Here is a 23,086-nt window from a genome sequence, read left to right as displayed (position 1 = left end):
TAATAATTTTATAATTTTGAACATTTAGTATACCCTTCTCGATCAGAAAACCTGAGCTCGTATAAAAGTAAAAGACAAATTATAAGTAAGTTGTACTATATTATATATTTTTATTTACTTCAGTACCTATTTTTAAAATTGTCTATTTACGATAGGTACATAATACATATAGTTCAATAAATGTACCTATTTACTATGTATACATTTTAATATTTTATAATAAGTGTATAGTAATGCACTACCTATAAGTAACAAACTGTTGATACCAAGGGCTATTAAAAATGGCTAAAACCATTTTCCTCCAAAAACAGGATAACACTTTTCTTCACTATGCATTTCCGAAAACAAAAATATCTTCGAATTTGAAATAAATTAAGATTAAAATGCACTGTGATAAAATAAAGAAATACATAATGTTGGTATTTTTTCGTAATAATTTAGAACATAAATAACTCCAAATTAATAGATTATAAAGATAAAGTTAAAATAATAATAATAAAGTGTATTTGGCTAAAGAATACTACATTGATATTACACATAGTTTTAAATATTTTTATTAGATAGATATATATTTCTTTGCAACCTGCAGTATCTTATAAATTAGTATTTGGGTACATTTCTCCCTTCCCATGCTAGTTTGCCATATTGTAATGTTTGGTAAAAAAGTAGACAACATTTTAGTCTAGAGAATTGTGTGAATAGTATTCCATTTTTGTAGAAAAGTGGTGACAGCTTTCTATGTTAAAAAAAAATTAAAATATGTAATACCTATACAATATCTAAAACTCCTATTACTTGAAAAATCTTAGCATTTACAAAACATTTTAACTTTTATATAATATTATATTCTAACGTTAATTAAAGTTAAAAATTTAAGTAAGTATACATATTTTTAACAACTAACTAAGTACTATCATATGCTGTCTTTATTTTTCCGTAATTTCAATATAAAACAATTTATTATAAATACGATACGATATACATTAAAATGCATTAAATTAATTTTTTATTTTCGAATTAAATTTTGAATGATGTAAAATGTAGATTCTACTGGATAAGTTAAAAAATATTGTAACTAATGAATAGGTTAGCCGCATATAGGGTGGACAATGAAGGCAAATGAGATTTTTAATTAACTTTTTCCGAAAACATTACATTTATTATATTATTAATATTTAATTATTATAAAAGTACCTATATAATATTTATATTATAATTTTCTTAATACGGTGTGAATGAGTTCGTGCTATTGACTATTTATTATTGTCGCGTAGCTGAATGGTTGAGGAGGGTCCCTAATACAAGCACCATTGTTGAGGTGTCGACTTATTTCACGGCAGAAGCACTACAACGTAACGTTGCATCTACTCGTTGGCCGTTGCTTGTCGTTTTTACATCCCCCCGCGGCCCGCGCTCATATTTTCATTCTGGGGTCTGTCTTGGCACAAGTTTTCACGGTTAGTTATAGAACTTTGCTTAAATAGTTATTATCAATTATTAAAAGAAGTCTTGTGCAGTAGACTCATCCTATAGAATAGCACGGAGTATAACCGCGATCGATACCTAGCCGCATTTGCACATTATTTTGTTACCATGTTCAATTACTAAAACGAAAACAATTTAAAAAAAGAGTAGTTTTGCTTAATTTTGAAGTTATACTATTTTAAGTCCGAGAAACACCCAAGGTAGTTTTACATAACAAGTCGAGAGATGTTTTTGAATTTAATAATTTGCTCTGAAATAATAGTTGGTTCTGAAACAGACAGCAGACCCTAGAATGCTATTATATGCTAAAATGCCTCATCTAGTGTTATATGTATAGTATAGCGTATGGTGTTGGGTGGCGAGGTACGTTTTCGTCGGCGTAGTATGCGCAAAATATAAGGATCGGTCCTGGTTATACTATATTACTATGATATGCGTTCGAGATGTCTGTGTAGTGTGTAGTTCGACCTATGCGGTCGTTTTTGTGTGTGGTCGACTTATGCAGTCAGGTTGTGTTTTTCTTAGAAGTGTGGTTGACTTCTCAGATTTTAGGATTAGAGTAAAAACTATAGCTTATATATTATGTATTATATAGGTACTTAAGAGCAAACTTGTATTAATTATTTAAGATAAGCTATACACATTTAACAATTTATTAATTTTATTTTAACTACTAAATAATTTACAATTTAAAAATTTCAACTTCAAATGCTTATAAAATTAAATCCTACATGTATAATGTACATCATTAATATTTTTAAATTCCTAGCTATAATAACAATTTATGTGAAACCTTGTATTACATTTTCAAACTTTTTGACTGATCAAAACAATTTTATTATCACCATTTATAGAAAAGAACTAAAAAAAAAATAAAAATAAAAAACTTCAAATACCTAGCTCAAAAAGAGTCAAAATATATTGAAAATATTATTATGTGTAGATAATTATAGTATTAACATTTGGAGAAAATCAGAAAAAAAATTATGTCAAAAACTAAATTTGCGTAAAAATGCATGTTCTTCGGCATCTTTTCTAGTAGAAACGCGAATATGTTACTTTAGGAAGTCAAAAGTAGAAGATTCTTATGCAAAACCAGTTTTCGATTTTTTTTGTGCGTGTGGGTAACTCAAATTAAATATTAATTACCGTAGACCATTCGCTTATTACATATATTTATAAATTTATTTATTTATGGTAAATTAAGTGGTATTTTATTTTTATTGATTATCATTAGAAGATTTAAAGAAAGGAAGATTCAATAAATATATGTACCGCAAGGTCATAAATTATAATATTTGAATCTCAATGAATTATATTAAAAGTTGTCTAAATGTTAGACTTATTTTAAACCCATGTAGAAAATCTTGGTAAGTATATTTTTTGTAATCCTAGTAATGATACTTTGTACAATAATTATGGTATTTTATACCAATTTTATAGAAAATTGATGGATCTGGTGCACGTAGTGCACTTTGCTATAATGACGGAATAAAATAATGACTTTCTTAGTGTCGTCAATCTGATACAGTTTCTATGATAGACCGCCAAAGCGCTAGTAGTGAGATCGCCTTTCCCCGTTTAAATATTATTTATAATGTTATGCTAATATTATGCTATTACCATCAATTTCTTATTATAGTGAATTCAATTCATTAAGATGATGTGTTTTCTCCGTCTTACAAACGCGTAACATACCAAATTTATGCTCAGAAATTCAAGTTTTATGCCGGTAGCATAAAACTAGTAAATTAGAGTGAATCAATCATATTATGAAACTTGATGGTAAAAACATTATCTGTGTTTTGTTGGAAGTTTTTTTACGATAGTTCTGTTTTTAAGTGAGTTATAGCATGTATAATAAATGTAAATTTAAAATGCTCATAACTCACTTAAAACTGAATTATCGTAAAAAAACTTAAAACAAAACACAGATAATGTTCTTAGTTCTTACCATCAAGTTTCATAATAGGTCGATTCGCTCTAATTTTTAAGTTAATAACACCATAAAACTTGAATTACTGAGCGTAAATTTGGTATGTTACGCGTTTGTAAGACGGAGACAACACATGCGGGTGTGGCGTCCTCTTAATATAAATACGACTATAGTATTATAATACGAGTACCTATAGGCCATGGGACTATACTTTATGCTTAGTTTTATTTTATAGATGTTTATTAACATTAATAAGGCATTATTATTTATATATGTACGTCTATACATTAATACGTTACGTATTTAGTTGTTAGAGAATTTAAGTTTGAATTTGTGATGCACGGACATATGTGTAATACACCCAATTGTATATCAGGATTCAGGATACGATTCCTACATTATTAAATACCATTTTTTTTGTGACAATGATTATTTTTTGGATCCAATTTTGGATTGTATAATTTATTTTATTTTAACAGTTAAGTTATGTAAGCAAATTTTATGCCACTTTGTTGAGTGTTCTACATGTCATCATTCAAACCAATTTTTCGTCACAACCTGTTGCTCGTTTAGATAAGAAATAACATTGATTCAGAATGATATTTAATGCATTTATGCATACAAACAGACAGTTCTTACTTCTTTAATTTCATCTGTAAAATTGAATATTTGTTTTTAAAATATTGCAAAATGGCAGATGTATTTAAATTATGCTTGTCAGAGTTGTTAGAAGAAAGTTCGTGAAGTTAGCCCACCTAAGTACTGCAATTTTTTTAAATCTATGTTATTATTTCGCAAGTTATTTGAAAGTATTTGCAAGTCTATTTTTAGAATTTGCAAGTCCAATCTTTCACCGTAAAACCAAACATTTAAAGATTGGTCAACTTCACGTATCCCACTCGTTTTGACCCAGAACTTCGAAATCGGTATCAAACAAAAGCTAACGATTAGCAAGTATTTGAAAGTCCCTTTTAGAAATTTGCAAGTAAAGTCCTTCAGGCGGCCGTTACAAACTTTTGAACTTGTGAAGTTGGCCCACCCACTTTGTCCTAGAACTAGAAATCAGCACTAAACGAAAGCTAATGATTAGCCAGAGTTTGCGAGTCTGTTTTTAGAATTTGCAAGTCATTCAAGTGGTTTCTATAAATTTTTAAACTTGTGAATTGGCCCACCTGTTTTGACCTAGAACTTTGAAATCAGCGCCAAACACTAATGATTACCTTGTTAAGCTAATGATTAACAAGAATTTGCAAGTCTGTTTTTAGAATTTTCAAGTCCCCCGTACGACCGCTATGAGGTTTGAAGTTTAGAATTTTAGTTCCCAATACAATGGATAGGAAATGAGGGCTTCAGGTAACAGTCCCCGTGAAGAAGATTTGCTGGGTTCCCCGTGGTGGAGACGTGTGACCACACGTAATTTGGGATCAAAAGATGAATTTTGGCTACACTATTTGTTACAAAAATGTTGAAGCTCTTTTGATCAGTCGTGAGCCACGACAGTACCAAGAACGAATCGGTCCAAGCATGTACCTATTAGTGGCACATTCAGTAGTAATAGCAGGTGATTTTCGCAGGATGATAAAACTGTGGATCTGCCAGATGTTGATAACACGTTCGCACACTTGATGGTAATGGAGCGGATGGTCTGAAGTGATTCGATTAAGGACAATCAAATCGGGACAGTTGAAACTTGGATTGGATGCATGATGTGGTACAAATGAGCATGTAACACTACCTTTCACCTGCTTGATAGGACTCTGACCCACCCGAATATTTCGGTGTGGCATTTGTGGCGGGCGAGGCTAATCGAGCGGTACATTCAGTAGTAATAGCAGAAATGTCGAACCACTATTAACTAATACACGCACATTATCATCATTGCTGTCTTTATTCCGGACGCATACGATGGCTGTACCCAACAGCACCTTACTAGTTGCCCGTGTAGTGCCTGCGAAATAAGTGCGTTACGTCAGGGGAATTAGTGGCAGTCACTTGATGTGAGGTAGATGGAGACGTAGCATCCTCTTCTTTCTTCGTATGTAAAAATGTATTATGCCGTTGACCGCAAACATTAAAATTATATTTTGACGTATACGTAGTTAACGTGTGAGAGGCATTTAAACACGACACGCATAATCTATTTTTTGTTACATGGTCATAACGTTTAACAGTTGTCAATTTTTTGAACATGATGCAACGGTATATCGCATGGTCATCTTGGGAACAAGAAAACTGTTTGACTCCTTCAGCGAAAACTGAGCAGGATTAGTGAAAGTTTTTCGGACGGCTGGCTGAACCACTGGCTGTTCCTGTAGATAGCAATGATCGAGCACAGGACATGGGCTTGTTTTTGTTGGTGCGAGTATCGGTTTTTACTAGACCCTGAGTGTTCTCTAATATTTTGCACCGTTGTTGCACGAATTTATTAACATGTCAAACGTAGGAATTGAATTTGTGTAACGGGAATTCGAGCGTATATTACCATTGTGTTTTATATCTCACATGTATAGATGACACTTTTACTCCTAGTTGTACATTAAATCGGATTTCGAAACATTTGAGAGCCACTGATAAGTTGATACCAGTCCAGTATATCTTAGTTCGTGGACATGTGTCTGATCATGGTTTTAGAAGATAAAGACGGACAACTATATATTATCAGAATTTCGCTTAGTGAGGCAAATTAATTTCCAAATTTTGCCACTGTGTAATTGAGCGCTGCCCTACAGACGTTTTTTAAAGTTATGGAATTATAATATTATATTAATTTAAAAGAATCATATTCGACCATATAAACTAACTAGTGTATTTTAAACCAATTAGTTTATATGGTCGAAGAAAATAATATAATAATAAAGTCTGTACAAATAAAACCCCGAGTTTAGTATAAATAAGTTCCGAACCTCAAAATACGTCTAACCGACAGCGTTTTTGCGACAATTTGGGAAATGTTTTTGCCTCATTAAAAGGAAATATTATAATAGACAGGGGGCAGACCATTAGAGGTTAACCTAGTTAACCTAACCTAACCTCTAATGCACATGGCGGAATAAGGTTGGAAGTTGTCCGACCTTATCTTCTAAGACCGCAGGTCCAGTGCAATAACCAGGTATCTCTGCTTTTTTCCGAAAGTGACTCTTCCATGAAAACGATTTGCAACGTTATGCAACAACCCAGTACAACAACAATACATATCCGCATGACTAAATAAAAGCATAGAACAATGCCCCTCCCCAAATGACACCACTGGACTACTGATGACTAAATCGTCTACCTAATCACGTTACCCATATATCGACGATTTATATAAAGGGGCTCGAACAACAGACCGAATATAGACATTCAAAAAAACATTTAAAAAACCCTCACTGACGACAGATGGCTTAATCTTTTGTGCCACTTACTAAAATATTGTTAATTATTTTCCTATGGGAATAAATAAGATAATGAGGTTTCACATGATCACTTAGAACTACTCTGTAAAGTAAAATTACCTGGTTATTGCATCGGATAAAATATTGTTTTAAATAATAAAATTGTTTTACTTTTCCTTATAGAGTATTATCTTCACAAAGATGATACGAGAAAACAAAGGTTCACAACTTTAGAAGAAAAAAATGGCCAAGGTATATAATAGTACATAGTATCATATTATATAATTATTTAAATGTAAAGTATAAACATATAATTAAATAGTAGTTAATGTGATTTATAATCATTGAACACACAATTATAAATAATTCATATAAATATTAACTAAAATTTAAAAAACGTTGGACAAGTGGTACCAGTCTGCTGTATAATAGTTGTCGAGCATGTCATTGTTAATGGTTGTGTTATATTTGAGTTTAACGATAAATCATTGTATACGAAAAACGATTCTCAGCGAATAAGTTGTATCAGCCTAATTTACTTGTATAAATAATCCAATTTCATAATTAAAAAGGTGGATAAGTGGATGTCGCTCTGCTGTACAGTAGTTTACAAGTGGGTCACTGTAATGGATGGTGTTAAATTTGAATTCAATGATATAATATCATTGTATAAGAAAAACGATTCTGAGCGAAAACGGTCAGTCAGCCTATGATTTTACCAAGTATATTTGATGATATTATTGTGAATAAAGTAATTTATATATAATAGGTTATATATAATCTATTTACTCGGAGCCTTGTTTTAAATTTTCAATCTTTAGCCATAAAAGTTAAACATTTTATACATTTTTAACCACAAAATAATTAATAAATTATAAATTTGATAAATGTTGTCAAAATTTGAACTTTAAATGCTCATAAAAAAAAATTGTGCCTATGTATTTTTAATATTTTTCAACTGCTATTAGAAAGATATATCAGGAGCCTTATATTAAATTTTCACGCTTTTTTACCCAACAAATAAAAATTTATTGATATTTATAGAAAAAAAAACTAAAAAAATTGAAAACTGACTTCGTCCGTAAACAGCTCAAAAAGAGTCAAAATATTTTCAACATTTTATGGTGTATAGAAAATGCTTATATAAATATTCAGTGAAATTTTCAATTATCTACAGTCATTCATTTTTTAATTACATTAAAATAAGAAAATTGTTACATGAGAAATCGAGTAAATATCAAATGTTGTAAAAATATAAATTTCAGACGCTCATAAAAATTTAATTTAAGTTTCTTCTAGACATTTTTTTTTTGATAAAGGTAGACAAACTTATGAGTAATCTTATATTACATTTTCAAATCTTAGATTTAAAAAGAAAAATTTTTATGAATTCTCAACTCAAAATAATGTGCTATTTTTCGTGATTTTTCCGTATTTTGTCAAAATTTGAACTTTAAATGCTTATAATTAAAAACTGTGACTAAGGATTTTTAATTTTTTTCATCTGCCTTTGAAACAATAACCTAGGAGTCTTCTATTAAATTTTCAAGCTTTTTTAATCAACAGATAAAATTGTATTGATATTTATAGAAAAAAAAACTAAAAAAATTGAAAACTGACAATGGCCGTAAACAGCTCAAAAAGAGTAGTCAAAATATTTTGTAAATTTTATGGTGTATAGAAAATGCTAACATAAACTTTCAGTCAAAATTTCATGTCCCTACGGTCATCTTCACGAAAATTATAAGATAAAACAAAGGTTCACAGCTTTAGAAGAAGGAAATGGCCAAGGTATATAATAGAACATAGTATCATATTATATAATTATTATTATTTAAATGTAAAGTGTAAACATATAATTAGATAGTAGTTAATGTGATTCATAATCGTTGAACACACAATTATAAATAATTCATATAAATATTAACTAAAATTTAAAAAATGTTGGACAATTTGTACCATTCTGCTGTATTATTAGTTGTCGATCATGTCATGGTTGTGTTATATTTGAGTTTATTGATATATCATTGTTTACGAAAAACGATTCTGAGCGAAGACTCTGTATCAGCCTAGTTTGCTTGTATGAATAATCCAATTTCATAATTAAAAAGGTGGCTAAGTGGATGTCGCTCTGCTGTACAGTAAGTTACAAGTGGGTCACTGTAATGGATGGTGTTAAATTTGAATTCAATAATATAATATCATTGTATAAGAAAAACGATTCTGAGCGAAAATGGTCATTTAGCCTATGATATTAATGTAAATCAAGTAATTTATATACAACCTATTTACGTGGAATCTTGTTTTAAATTTTCAATCCGTAGCTACAAAAGTTGAACATTTTATAAATTTTTAACTACAAAATAATTATTAAATTTGAAATTTGAAAAATGTTGTCGAAATTCGATTTTTAAATCCTTATAAAAAAAAATGTTGCCTATGTTTTTTTAACATTTTTCAACTGCTATTGTAACAATATATCAGGAACCTTGCATTAAATTTTAACGCTTTTTTACCCAACAAATAAAATTTTATTGATATTTGTAGAAAAAAAATGGAAACTGAAAATGTCTGTAACAGCTCAAAATCAGTCGAAATATTTTAAAATTGTTTTCATGTATAGAAAAGGCTAATATAAACATTCAATGAAAATGTCATGTATCTCCGGTCATTAGTTTTAAAGTTACACCAAAAACCAACGTAAATTTTGTCGAAAACCAATTTTGCGTAAAAACTCCCTTTTTCTTTAATTTTTCTTTTTTTTTTCACGGTACTTTTGAAAATTACTGGGAAGTTTAAATGTTGACCTCTTCGATTCACCAACAATATTCACTTTCCCATCGAAAAAGATACCGAAGTTGAAAATCGAAGCATTATTTCGACTACTTATCGTGTACACAGACACAAAATAAAACACACGCACACCATTGTAAAATCAATACATTCATCGTTCCACTTAAAATCTAAAAAATTAACAAAGATGGCTGTAAACAGCGAGACTTTCCAGTGTACTTTTTATTTTTGTTATAGGTATAACAACTTGTTGGGTACCTTCTACTTAAACTTATTATGTTAGCTATGAAAAGAAAAACTTTTATGAATTTCCAACTGAAAAATAATTTACAAAATTTTACAAAATTATCAAAGCTATAAATTGCTCAAAAAGAATCAACATTGTTTGAACATTTTACCAATACTAATAGAAACATTTGGTGACCATTTAAAGATTCTACAGTTATTCGTTTCGGAAATACAACTAAATAATATTGAAAATGTATTATGGGTTGTTTAATTTAAAATTAATTTACCGCTGAATATCAAATATCAAAAAAACAATAAGTAAGTTGTAATCCTAAAAAAAAATTATGTTCATTTTAAATACATTTTTTTTTGGTTTAGGTAGAAAAACTCATGTGACATCTTCTATTAAAATTTTTATTCTTACCTATAAAAAAAAAACTTATGAGTTTCTAACTGGAAAAAGGTTCAAAATTAAAAATTTCTATAAGCAGCCCAAAAAGAGTCAAAATTGTTTGAAAATAATACCATGTTTTTGAAAATGGTCATTTTAATATTTGGTGAAAATTTCATGTTCCTATCTAGGATTATTCGTTTTTGAATTACTACAAAATAACAAAAATTGATTGGTGAAAATTCATAATTTACCGATAAAAATACAATATCGTAAATGTTTTAAATTCAAATGCTCATAAAAAAGTTTATTTTCCTGTAAATTTTTTTTTATTGATTTAGCTAAGAATATTAACTGTGGAAAAATTTCTAATGTTAGGAAAAACGTTTATGAATATCTTACTGAAAATAGTTTGAATATTTTGAAATATTGATAAATATTCTCAAAATTTTAACTTAAAATTCAATAATTGAGACTACATGTATCTTTAATGTTATTGAACTTCCATTAATACAATATATGGGAAACGTAGCATTACATTTTCAAGCTTTTTTTAACAATTGAAAAAGTTTTTAACGAGAATAATTTTAAAAAATATCTAAAAATCTAAAAATGTCTCAAGGCATTACAGCCTTTATAACTAATTAAAAAAGAGTAAAAATACTTACGTAATTTACACACTGTGTATATACGACATTGTTAACCGACTGTGTGGCGGGGAGTATAAGGCCATTCCCTCGGGGGTTGTTACACCATTAGCCATTTAACGCGAGAGCGGCTCCTTCACGCCTTTGGTGATACGGCCACGTCCCATCATACGGTTACATCAGGGCGCCCCGGCGCCAGACAGGTGGTCTCCCGCCGGCAGCTCTCATACGAGGCAGATCGGTGGGTTTCGTCGGCTCGTATCGGCGAGCGCTGGATTCGACCCAGCCAAATAATTCCTCCCCTTCTACTAAGGCGCTACTCCCGACAGTCTCTGCGAGGCCATCCACATAAGTCGCGGACGCGCGGCCGGCGGGCGCGAGCACGCGAGGTACCCGCGCTCGCCGGTCGGACGTGCGCCCCGAAGCTTGGCGGGGCACTGTTACCGTTCGGGCGTTAGCAAGGTCGGGTTTGCAGTGGGGCTTGTCCTCGTCACCTGCAGAATGAGATTGAAGGATCCGTTATCCATAGTACTCACAACGACTATTTTCCCACTAGCATCAGTACCGGGACTGGTTTTCTGCCGCAGTACGACCTTTTTTGAGTGGTACGGTTTTTATTTGCCGGATGCTGTGTCCGTACCGATTCCTCGGGTTTGAGTGCCTGTCGATGGGTGTCTCCCAGCCAGACTTCCTTCTGCACGTGTTCGTCCACGAGTTGGCTGGGCCCGTGTACTCTCAGTCAGGATCGCGCTAGAAGCGCCAGCGCGCGGGCAGAGGTCTGCGTCTGCTTCGTCCACTGCATGCTGGCGCCTCCCGCCCAGGCCTACTGGTTTGTCGCAGGTGGCATGATACCCCTACTCGGGTAGTTTGTTCCCGTGCAGAGAAGGAAGGTGCCCTTTATCACCTCGGTCGCCCTTGTTCGGGGACCCACGTCGAGGTCTTTTGACGTACCTACCAGGACCGCCCTTCCACAGTACGTTGAGACGCCTGGAACACGGTTACCTATTGGTTTTGCCGTGAGTCCTCGCTCGGAGATCAGTCCGCACCGATCGCTTGCACCTTGAGCGCGGAACTTTTTCGTAGCTGACGGGTGGGGAGTCGTATTGAAGCAGATGCTCTGCGATCCATGGGGACCTGCACTTGCAAGCTGCCCACCTCCGGGGTTTACTGGTGGTGTGGCTGGTCTGCTCAAAACTGCCTAGCCAGTCCTCCTATCCTTCACTGGTGACCCTTCACCGTAACCACCAGTCAGTCTCTAAGACCACCTCCAGATGCTTCTTATTGTCCCGGGAAGCTCGGTTCGGAGATGTGCCCTCCGCTGGCGTTGAGATCGGGACGGGGTCCTTAGGTGACCCGGTGGTGCGAAGACGCCTTCAGGCCATTCGTTATCCACCCAGTCCTGTACCCGGGCAGAACGTCGTCAGCCGCGGCCTCAATCCCGCGGCTCTTTTCGCTCCACACGGTTCTGCACAATCGTGAGTAAGCATTCCATGAGGGCGCCCAAGGGTGTAGCCTTGTTCGGGCGCCCCCCGCCTTCCTACCCACTTTAGACCTTTTTGTAGCTTAGCGTGTTCTAAACTACCGGGTTCTGCCACCCTGGAAGGTACGATTAGCCCAGGGAGCTCGGAGGTCCTTGGCCATTTCGCTAGCACCAAGCTTGACCTGCTCTGAGCCCTTGTGATTACAGTTCAGTTAACTTGAAGCTCGAGGGCTAGCTTCGTTAAGACCGTACCCCGCTTGCCCCTGTCCCGGACCAGATTAGTCAGACAGTTTTTGCAAACGTGGCTCGTCTTAGCACGGTAGGTAGCAAGCGTGTACTTGTACTGGTTGGTCCGCCCGCCTGGCGGGTGGACATGCCAGTAAGTCTTCACAGGGTTACCTTGATGCCCGTTCGGCGACCTAGGTCGGACCGCTCCAGGAGCCCACATGGCCCCTCATGGCCCAGCGGGCGCTTCACCCCTGAGGGCGTGGGTACACCGGCCCAGTGTAACCAGCGGTCCCCCAGACCTGCCCTCGCTCTGCCACCTTCAGAGTTCTGGTAACCTTGTGCTTGTAACGGTCGGTTTCCGCGCGGCAACGGGTGATCCGAGCCCGACGTCGCCGTCGTCGCTGCAGTTTCTTTTGCCGTTCTTACGGCGCCGGCAGGTCTTAGCACCCGTTCCCCCGCTTCTGCCTAACGTTACTAAGATGTTACCCGCCTGTAGTTCAGGTATGTGGTCCCTGACTCCACCCACTCACTGGTGGTTTAAGTCTTACGGTAGCAAATTGTGCTTGTTTTTGATGACAAACTGCGTTTGCCGGCCCTGACGCGCTGGTGCGTTAAAGGTTTTGCCGTTGGCGGCACCGTGCTGTCGAGGTCGGTTCCGGTGCACAGCGTCGGAGTCCTTCCTCAAAAGCAGGGTCATTTGCGAGCGATTGGACGAATCCAGGTCACCGTGCCTCCGCGACCGTGTCGCAGGTACGCCTTCCCACCCACTCGGTTTGATTTCTCCCGCCAGGAACACATCTTTGCACTCAGCTAATGTGAACCATCTATCGGTCGAGGTACTCATGAGGGGTGTTTGGAGAAGTAATCACCCGACGCGTCGCCTTAAGCGTAGGCCTTCTGTGATTCTCATCTCACGTACTTCAAGCGAAACGGTCGTCAGAAACGCCGTTATTGGATCTCGTGTCACCGGTTGACTCACGTAATCAACCGTAAATGGGACGGTGGCTCGGTGTTAGCAAACTTTTAAAGTCAGTATCCATCCACCGGCGACTCGGACGCCCCGGCCTTCGGCAAGCGCTGCGGTCTGTCAACCCCGCGACACCCAGCGAAATTCACAGGCCTCAACTGCTTGGCTGTGGTTTCGCTAGATTGTGTATATACGACAGTACCAAAAATTCGTAAATGTTTAATATCTGGCATGACCTTATGATATGGTGAGTTATATTTAACTGAACTGGTTCCCGTTCGATTAAGCGTGTAAACTGCCGTGTAACAGCCTCTGCCCAAAGTGAGACATCCAGATTTTTCGCACAAATCATTGTCCTCGCTGATTCTATGATTGTACGATTTTCTCGTTCAACTTTTCCATTCTGCTCCGGCGTATATGGAACTGTAGTCTGGTGTCGTATGCCGTATTTTTGCAAAATACCTCTAATTTCTTTATTAACGAATTCTAACGCGTTATCCGTTCTTAATATTTTGACCTTAGAACCTGTTTCTGTTTCAACACTTTTTATAAATGTTTCCAAAATATTTTTTACTTCATATTTATTTATAATAAAATATACCGTCCTGTAATGCGAGTAGTCGTCCTTGAATAATAAGAAGTATTTCGAACCACCTATGGAGTTAATCTGCATTGGTCCACATAAGTCTGCGTGAATTAGGTCATTCAAATTGAAATATTCTGTACTACTCGTACTAAATGTTTTACGACTATGTTTACCTATTTTACAACTGCTGCACATTAACTCATCGTCTTTGACCGAACACACGATGTCGTGTTTCGCCAAATAACTTTTCACGTACTGTATATTTTGGTGTACTAACCGCTCGTGCCATACGGTCAACCTGTTTTTGACTGCTACCGTCACGTAGCTGTTCCTGTTTGATGGTTTTTCGACCTTGATCTGTAATTCAAACAACCTTTCGCAAAGCTTACCTGCGCATACGAATTTTCCGATATAACGACATAACGACTTATACCTGGATTATTTGGATCACCTAAACACTTACTTCTAGTATGTTGTTTTTTTTTTTTTTATGTATAATGTTAAACAGTTTGTTCATGAATCATGAAATATCATTATGATTACCTTCTGTTTTATTTTTGGGCATCACAGTTCCAGAGGAAGAGCTGTTAACAAATTTTGATAGTAAACCGCTTAACTTTTTGTTTTCTTCTTCACGTTTATTTTTCAACTTTCTTTTTTCATATCCAGAAAAATATTTTCTTTTGGATGACATTATAAATAATAAATTATCACAATAAAACACAGACTTAAAAATATTAAAATAAAGTTACTTTATACTTGTAAATAAGTAATCACATTGCACAAATGAAATATTTGGAATGATAAGTGATAACACAATATTTCTATACAGGCATACAGCTGCCGCAGCTGCAAAATGTTGCAAATATTTACTAGTTTTTGGTAAATGGTTTTTATTGTTTATAAACATTATTACCATTGATAATATCATTAAATTATAGTATTATCACTGACCGATAACTTATCGACTAACTATCGATGGCTTATTAGTCTAAAACGTACGAAAACTACGTCTGAAGCGGCCTCTTTAAATAGGTTATAGTTACTAAATCTTATTAAAAATATCTTTTATTTATGGTAGCAAAGCATGGAATGGGAAGGGGCCCTGTGCTAGTGCACCGGCTGCAAATGCGTAAACCAGGCCCTGTTCACATCCGTTGTAGTATTTTTTTATCTTTGACTCGCTTATTAATGAATTTAAATTTGTACTTGTAGTACTGGTTTTGCCACCGTTCATACTACGTAGGTAATTCCTATAATCTCGTTTATAATGTCCGATTTTACCACAGTAATAATATTTAACATTACTTTCATTAGTCAATTCTTTTTTACCTTTACCATAACTGCCGTTTCTTCCATCAGATCTGTTTTGAAATTTGGCTAGAAATGCACTCGATTTCTTTTGTTCACCAACTTCACCTTTGATCTGGATCATCCGTGATTCTTCAATCAACAACCGACTACTTAAATTATTTATTGTTTTACTTCCCGCTGGGATAGAATCCCAAGAACTGTAAAAATGATTATATTCTTTTGCTAATGTCATTAAGATTTTTGTCATAACCATGTTATCCTTAACTGGTTCACCCGCTACACTCAGTTTCCTTCCTAAATTGACCAATTTAGAAATATGCGTCGACATGTCATCTGTCGGTTCCCTTGAATAACTGAAAAATTTTTGTTGAAGTAAATGTATACTTGCCTCAGACTTCTGCTCGTAAATACTCAGCAGTTACTCCCACATTTCCAATGCAGACTCACAGTTAATCAAATATTCTAATGGACCTTCGTCCACTGAGGTAACTATTATTTTTTGACATCTACCATCCGCTTTTATCCAGATACTTTTATGCCTTTGCCAATGCGCTTTGGCTCCCTCAATCGTCTCTGTTTCCGACAACTTCTTGATAGGTAATCCTGGTTTAGTCCATTCACCTGAAACTATACCTAAACTATAAGTATTACCTTCATCTGGAACTTCCATAACGACCAGTTTTCCGCACATAATTTTGCTATCTTCACCGAGTGTTCCATGACCGATGGATCCCGTATATTTGACCTGTATGCCAATTTACCAATACAATTTTACCATGTACACTGTTCCGCCGTTTTCCTGAAACCCTGAGTATCTCCAATTGGTTGTACTTATCTGCGTTAATACAAATATAAAAATACTTCGATCACGAATCCACTAGACTGTGTGTCTGGGCATCTGTGTGTCCTGAGCATCTGTGTCCTGGGCAACTGTGCCCTGGGCCCATAACATGTTGAAAGTGACGCTTGACGGACTAATGACTTTAGTATTAGTATAAATGAATAATAATACGATAATATGATTATGTATAAGTATAATATTATATAATAACGTACAACTGGACTATTTAACTGTGACTGTACACACCGTATACGCACTGTACGACGGCGTCTGTGCAAGTGAGTATTACATACTTCAAAGGCCCTATATATATCCACAACAGAGGTCGTGTTACATACGTAAAGAGAGTGAGTCGTATACTTGTATAACTAGATACTAAATTGTACACACGTGTCAAGGTTTACTACTAATATTAATTGTATATTTCAACAATAACAATTTATAAATTGAAAATTAAAAATTATATATCAATTATAATTACGCCGTGTGACTCGTTAAATATATCAGTTTGTTATTATTATTGTAAAACATCAATAAATTCGTTTTTTTGCTGTAGATTATTATTATTATTACTTAGTTTTAATTATGAAGTTAGGATTATATTAGATTATAAATGTACTAACTAGTAACTATTAACGTTTGTTATATTCTAAATGAAAAAAATTACGAAAGAATGTTTGTTATTAACTGTGAACGAAAAGAGCTATTTATTTAAATATAGGTACCTACAGTCTGCAAAGAAAAATGTTATTAGTACACAGTTTTAAAATAATATACTTTTATATAAAATAATATTATAATAGAGATCTATTTAATTTTAAATATATATTTATGCACCTATAATTTTAGAATACTAGATTATAATTAACGTATTATTGAAGGCCCTATATATATGCACAACCAAGGTCGTGTTACATCCGTAAAGAGAGTGAGTCGTATACTCGTATAACCAGATACTAAATTGTACACACGTATCAAGGTTGACTACTAATATTAATTGTATATTTCAACAAGAATAGATATTGATGTCGAAAGTCGGAGTATTTTTACTACCCAAAATGTTGATTCCAGACAGGTAAAAAAACGCACATCATTGTAAAATCAATACATTCTTTTGATCGGCTCAGAATCTAAAATAATGTAGTTCTTTTCTTTTTCTTATGGATCTTAAGCATCGGAAATAATGGCCATTAGCATTTGTAGGGGCCAGGGGGTAATGGTTGATTGAGGAACACGTATACGTTGGGCGGCTATGTTTCATCACTAAAAACCTGGGTGATCCAGGTCATCCATCCGGGAACTATATAGCGATGACGGCCGATACATGACCACACAATACGTTAGTTACTGAGGCCAACTACCGAGCCACATCATTCCCCATAATGTTGTTTATAATACGATTATTAGTTATTACGTGATATAATGTTATACATTTATAATTAATATTGATGTATATAGTATTTATACATATCTATTATATTATATTACATATATTAATTTACCTTTAATGTAAAATATAATAGTACGTACCTTTAAATAATTTTGTTTCAGTGAGACTAAAGTATTATGAATTGATGAAAAATTGTGAGTCTTTCATAATATTATTATATTATTTTTCTCTAATTTAAATTAAATAGGTACTTAACATACACATCTAAATAATTTTAGCAACCGATTTTGCGTAAAATTTTCCGTTTTTTCTTAATTTGTATGTTGTTTTTCACGGCACTTTAGAAAACTATTGGGGATTTTAAACTTTGACCTCCAGAACGCACCAACTAGATTCACTTTCCCATCGAACAAGATACTCTAGACGAAAATCAAAACAGTTTTACTGCCCCAAACGGTGATGACGCCAGAAACACACACACACACTTTTGTTAAACCACTTTATTCTTAAATCAATATTAAAAAAAGGTGGGCAAGTGGGTGTCGCTCTGCTGTACAGTAAGTTTCACGTGGGTAACTGTAATAGATTTTTAAATTTGAATTCAATGAAATAATATCATTGTATAAGAAAAAAGATTCTGAGCGAAAACGGTCTGTCAGCCTATGATATTACTAAGTTTAATTGATGATATTATTGTGAATAAAGTAATTTATATATAACCTATTTACATAGAACCTTGTTTTAAATTTTCAATCCTTAGCTGTAAAAGTTGAACATTTTATACATTTTTAACTTCAAAATAATTATTAAATTTTGTCAAAATTTGAACTTTAAATGCTTATAAAAAAAATTGTGCCTATGTATTTTTAATATTTTTCAACAGCCATTGAAACAATATATCTGGAGCTTTACAGTCAATATATCGTTGCGCGTGATTCGCAGGAAGGGGCTACAGCGGTATATCGTTCTCGGGGTTTGACACAACTCAATCAAGTGGTCAGAGAGGGGACGGGGAGGTCCGTTGACTCTTGATCGTTGGAGTCGATGTTGGCGGATGGTATTGATCAGCGTTATGTGTCGGCAATTAGTCGGGCACAGCGGCGGCAACTACTGGCAGTGCCCCTGGTCTTCAGGCGTGCCGGTGGATCGTCGTTCACGTTCTGGACGCGTCGCTGGGCTCGGATCGACTCACGATTGGTGGCGGCGGACTCGTGGTTGTCGTCGGTGGGTATCGGTCGGTGACTGGGTGCCGGGCCGAGTGTATTGGTGATCAGCGGCGTGCGGCAATATCGTTTGATGGCGGGCTTAAGTAATTCGATCTGTCTCGAATTACGGCCGGTCCTCGTCGATCAACTGCTCTACACGTCGTCGACGGATGGCGGTTTAGACTGTCGACGTTTGAATTGTTTATTGGGAGCTGATCAGCGGCGAGCGACAATGTGGCGGTGACGACGGGCTTAGGTAATTCGATCTGGAAGCGAATTACCAGCGGCTCACGTCTGGCAGCTGGTCTGCTCGTCGTCGACTGGTGGCGGGTTTCATCGGATAGTCAGGTCTTCGTTTCTTCTAAGTGCTGTAGTATTACTGGGTAGAAGGTTGAATGAAGACTGATGGTGTGTGTCCGTAATCGTCCGGTATATATTCTGTCCTTCGTACCGAATTGTAAACTGTGCGCAACCGCCGTGTGCGGTTGTCTTTATGTTCGGTACGGAAAGTGATCTTGTTCACCCCGCTTTGGGGCTGTGTGTACGGGGTTGGGTTCGTTGGCTTTATGGCAGCTTCCCCCACATTTATATTTTGGATTTATGTGTCTGGGACAACTTGAGGCCCTGTAATGTGGGTTCCAAGTTGTCCTGGTCGTTTCACAGGAATACTGCGTTCTGATTGGTTGGCCCTGAAAAGGACCGTTTTATGTCATGCGCTGGCGTACTGTTACGATTTACAACAGCTTTCTATGTGTGTACCTAAAGATCCAATATTTATGACCTAATAAATAGTGGTAAATAGCAGGGCTTGAAACCGTTTTCAAAACCGTTTTCAGAAAGCGGTATAAACCGTTTTAAAACCAACCGAAACCGTAATCAAAAACGAAACCGAAAAAAATTGAATACCGGTATTAAAGTCAAAACCGAAATAGGAAAAAAATGAATACTGTTATTTCAATTTAAAACCAAAACCAAAAAAAATTGTAACCGGTATAAAATTCAAAATCAAAACCGTAAAAAATTGGAAACCAGTATTAAATTCAAAACCGAAATCTGAAAAAAATTGGAAACCGTTATTTTTTTTTTTAAATTTCATTTTTTAAATATTTTTTATTTTTATACAGTATACACCAATATATTATTATAATGAGTGGATTAAACATACTTACCCATAATATGTACCACAGTTGTTAAGGGGCCCCGCTACGGTCATTATTCAAGGAGTTCTGGTATTAAAATTAATTTAAATAAGTGTTTTGGTGAGGTTTTGGTTACCAATATTCAAATGGTTCCGGTTAAAAAACCGGTTGTTTTCGGTAAGGTTCCAGTCCTTACTCTAATGGTGCATAAAAAATGTATTAAAGCAATACTTGAATGACATTCGTTTTAACTGTTATATTTTGCAATTGAGTTTTTGTATATTTATTAGTTTCAGTGTATTTAATAAATAAATCATATTATAATTATCAGGTCGGGCTCTTAGTGGAGAAGTTGACTATGAAGTATACGTAATGAGACTAATTAATACCGGTAAAATATTTTAATCAAACTATTTCTTCTATAGTTTATAAGTATATTATAGAGGCACTTCATAATTAAATTTCTCAATTCACTTAAATTCCTAAAATGTACGGGTTTTATTAATAACTACATCAAACATTGAAGTTATATATATTTATAATATTGTGTTATAATATATAATATAATTATATTAAATAAAGAGTTTGGAATAATTAGATTACGTCCAATTAAATCTTTAATTAATCCTTAAGAATATATTTTCTGAAAATATTCGGAAACTTAACAATAGGTAAAATAATTCAGCATTATAGGTATTTTTTTTTTATTGATTTAATAGATGACATAATTTAAAATATACGTGGATCAAAATTAAAGATCTAACATTTATCATGTGATTTTTGTGATTTTTTTTTTCAATTAATTGAACTACCAATACTAAAATTTGTTTTAAAAACCTCAGCATTTTAATGTCCAAATTCTTAATTATTTAATCATTCAATATTTACCTATCTAATTAATACTAATTTTCAGGATGCAGACCACTAGGTGAGCCAGAGTGGGAAAAAGAATTAAACGCTACAGGAAGTAAGATTTTATAATGTTAATAAGTTAAAATATTTTACGAATTACCTATATTTTAAACTTTGGTTACATTTATAATATTTTACAATTTATATTTAATCAATCAATTTGTGTTCAGACTAAATTAATGAAATTCAATATAGGCAAGATTTTGAGTTCATCGGCTCAGAATGAAAAAGTTCTAAATCAATTTTTTTATATTTTTTTTGTTGTATAATTCAATCCTAAAATTGTATTGATCCGTTGATTATTCAATGAGATACAGAGAATGAAAAGGTTCTAATTCATACGTGAATGATAGGTACGGGCTAACTTTAAAACGTTCCCCTGAACAGTTACAAAAATTACGTTAGAACCTTTTCATTCTGAGACGATGAGTTGTGCTGGGTTCGTCTAAATATGTGTATTGGATAGTAAATTATTCAATATTCTGTCTATATACACACAACCATTTTTTTTTAGTATTGTGACCTACTTATGTTAAATTGTGCTTCCATGACATAGATTTTAAGTCAATTTTTTAAACCAAACAGAGAAACTACTGCATTATGACTTGCATTTTCTATTACATTTTTTCGCATATTTTTGACATATTATATAGAAATTATAACCATTATACATCCATTACCATATTTCATATATTACATCCATATAACTATTTGTTTAATCGAAAGCATAGTTTGTATGTACTTTTGTCTTAATCCATTTAAGAATATTATTTGGGCAATTACATTAAATCCAATAGAATCTATCCATTAGTGTGAACAAATGAAAAATGTTATAACATTATTACGCCAATTCAGTGCTACATATTATGCAAAATCTTTCAGGTACTAATGATGTCGCTAAACTTCAACGGTTAGTTACATAATAAGATGCAGTAAACGCCAAATTTGTCGATAGTACAGAAATTATCAAGGATATTTAGTTTATAACTGATTAAAAAATATAATGTATCACTTCATGTTAAAAATTATAAATTTTTGATTTTGTTATTGCAATTATTTAACATATTTTTTATATAACAATGGTGCTTATATAATAGAATCAATAAATCTAATAAAATACGATATATTTTCGAAAGCTGTTTCCTAAAATTACTTCCACATTTAAACATTTTTTATAAATAACTATAGGTATATGTATTGGTACCTACATGTATTTGAGCATTTGAGATCTGTGAGAACGGTCTATAAGCTCACCCTCCCCCATTACAGTTGCTATAAATCAAAATTTAGCTCTAAATTATACTGAAAATCATTCAAAAAAAGGTGGGCAAGTGCATGTCGCTTTGATGTATAGCTGGTTACTAGTGGGTCACTGTATAAAGGATGGTTTTAAAATTTGTATTGAATGATATAATATCATTGTATACGAAAATCTGTGTGACTGTGTGGATATTATTTTATATTATGTTTATACGTATTGTTATAACTTATTATTAATACGGTAGCCAGTAAGTTGAATTAATATTATACAATTACAACAAGATAACTAACATCATTATTCTTAGTTATTTAATATGTAATTTCCTCCAAATTTGAACATAAAATTATTATAAAGAAACTGCGTTTTTATATTTTTGAGATATTTTGATTACACATTATCCTACTATTACGTTGAATCTTATTTTAAATTTTCAATCCTTACACATAAAGTTTAACATTTTATACATTTTTAACTACAAATTTATTTTTAAATTTTAAATTTGATATATTTAGTCAATATTTGAATATAGAATGTTATTCACGCTTTTTGACCCTACGAATAAAATTTAACTGACATAAATAGAAAAAAAAAATCTAAAAATATTGGAAACTGAAAATGTCCGTAAACAGTTAAAAATAGAACAAAATAAACAAAAAATGCTTGTATAAACATTCAGTGGATCTACGGTCATTTGTTTTAGAGGTACGCCAAAAACCAAATCGATTTTGTCAAAAACTTTATTTGTTTTATTTTTTTTTGTTTACACTGTGCTATTGAAAAATAATAGGAATTAAAAAATTTTGACCTGCTCAATGCACCAACTAAATTCCATTTCCCATCGGAAAAGATACTGAATTTGAAAATCGAAGCATTATTTCTAACTACTTATCGTGCACAGTGTATACAGAC

General features: G+C 33.9%; 1 long non-coding RNA gene across 2 annotated transcripts; it reads left to right on the top strand.

Moving 5' to 3' along the window:
• The first annotated feature begins 28 nt into the window (after positions 1-28).
• On the top strand, positions 29-22,259 carry LOC132944983 (uncharacterized). 2 transcript variants are annotated; one of them, XR_009664501.1, is made up of 6 exons: positions 29-85; positions 865-7,047; positions 17,822-17,854; positions 20,336-20,395; positions 20,918-20,971; positions 21,799-22,259. It is a non-coding gene; the product is annotated as an uncharacterized LOC132944983 (long non-coding RNA). The 2 variants fall into 2 exon arrangements; XR_009664502.1 differs by having other exon boundaries at positions 6,979-7,047; positions 21,799-22,064.
• The last annotated feature ends 827 nt before the right edge of the window (positions 22,260-23,086 follow it).

Source organism: Metopolophium dirhodum, chromosome 5 (genome assembly GCF_019925205.1).
Source record: "Metopolophium dirhodum isolate CAU chromosome 5, ASM1992520v1, whole genome shotgun sequence".
Classification (NCBI taxonomy): Eukaryota; Metazoa; Arthropoda; class Insecta; order Hemiptera; family Aphididae; genus Metopolophium; species Metopolophium dirhodum.
The sequence above is the reverse complement of the archived record's forward strand: the minus strand, read 5'-3'. Positions and strand labels throughout refer to the sequence as shown.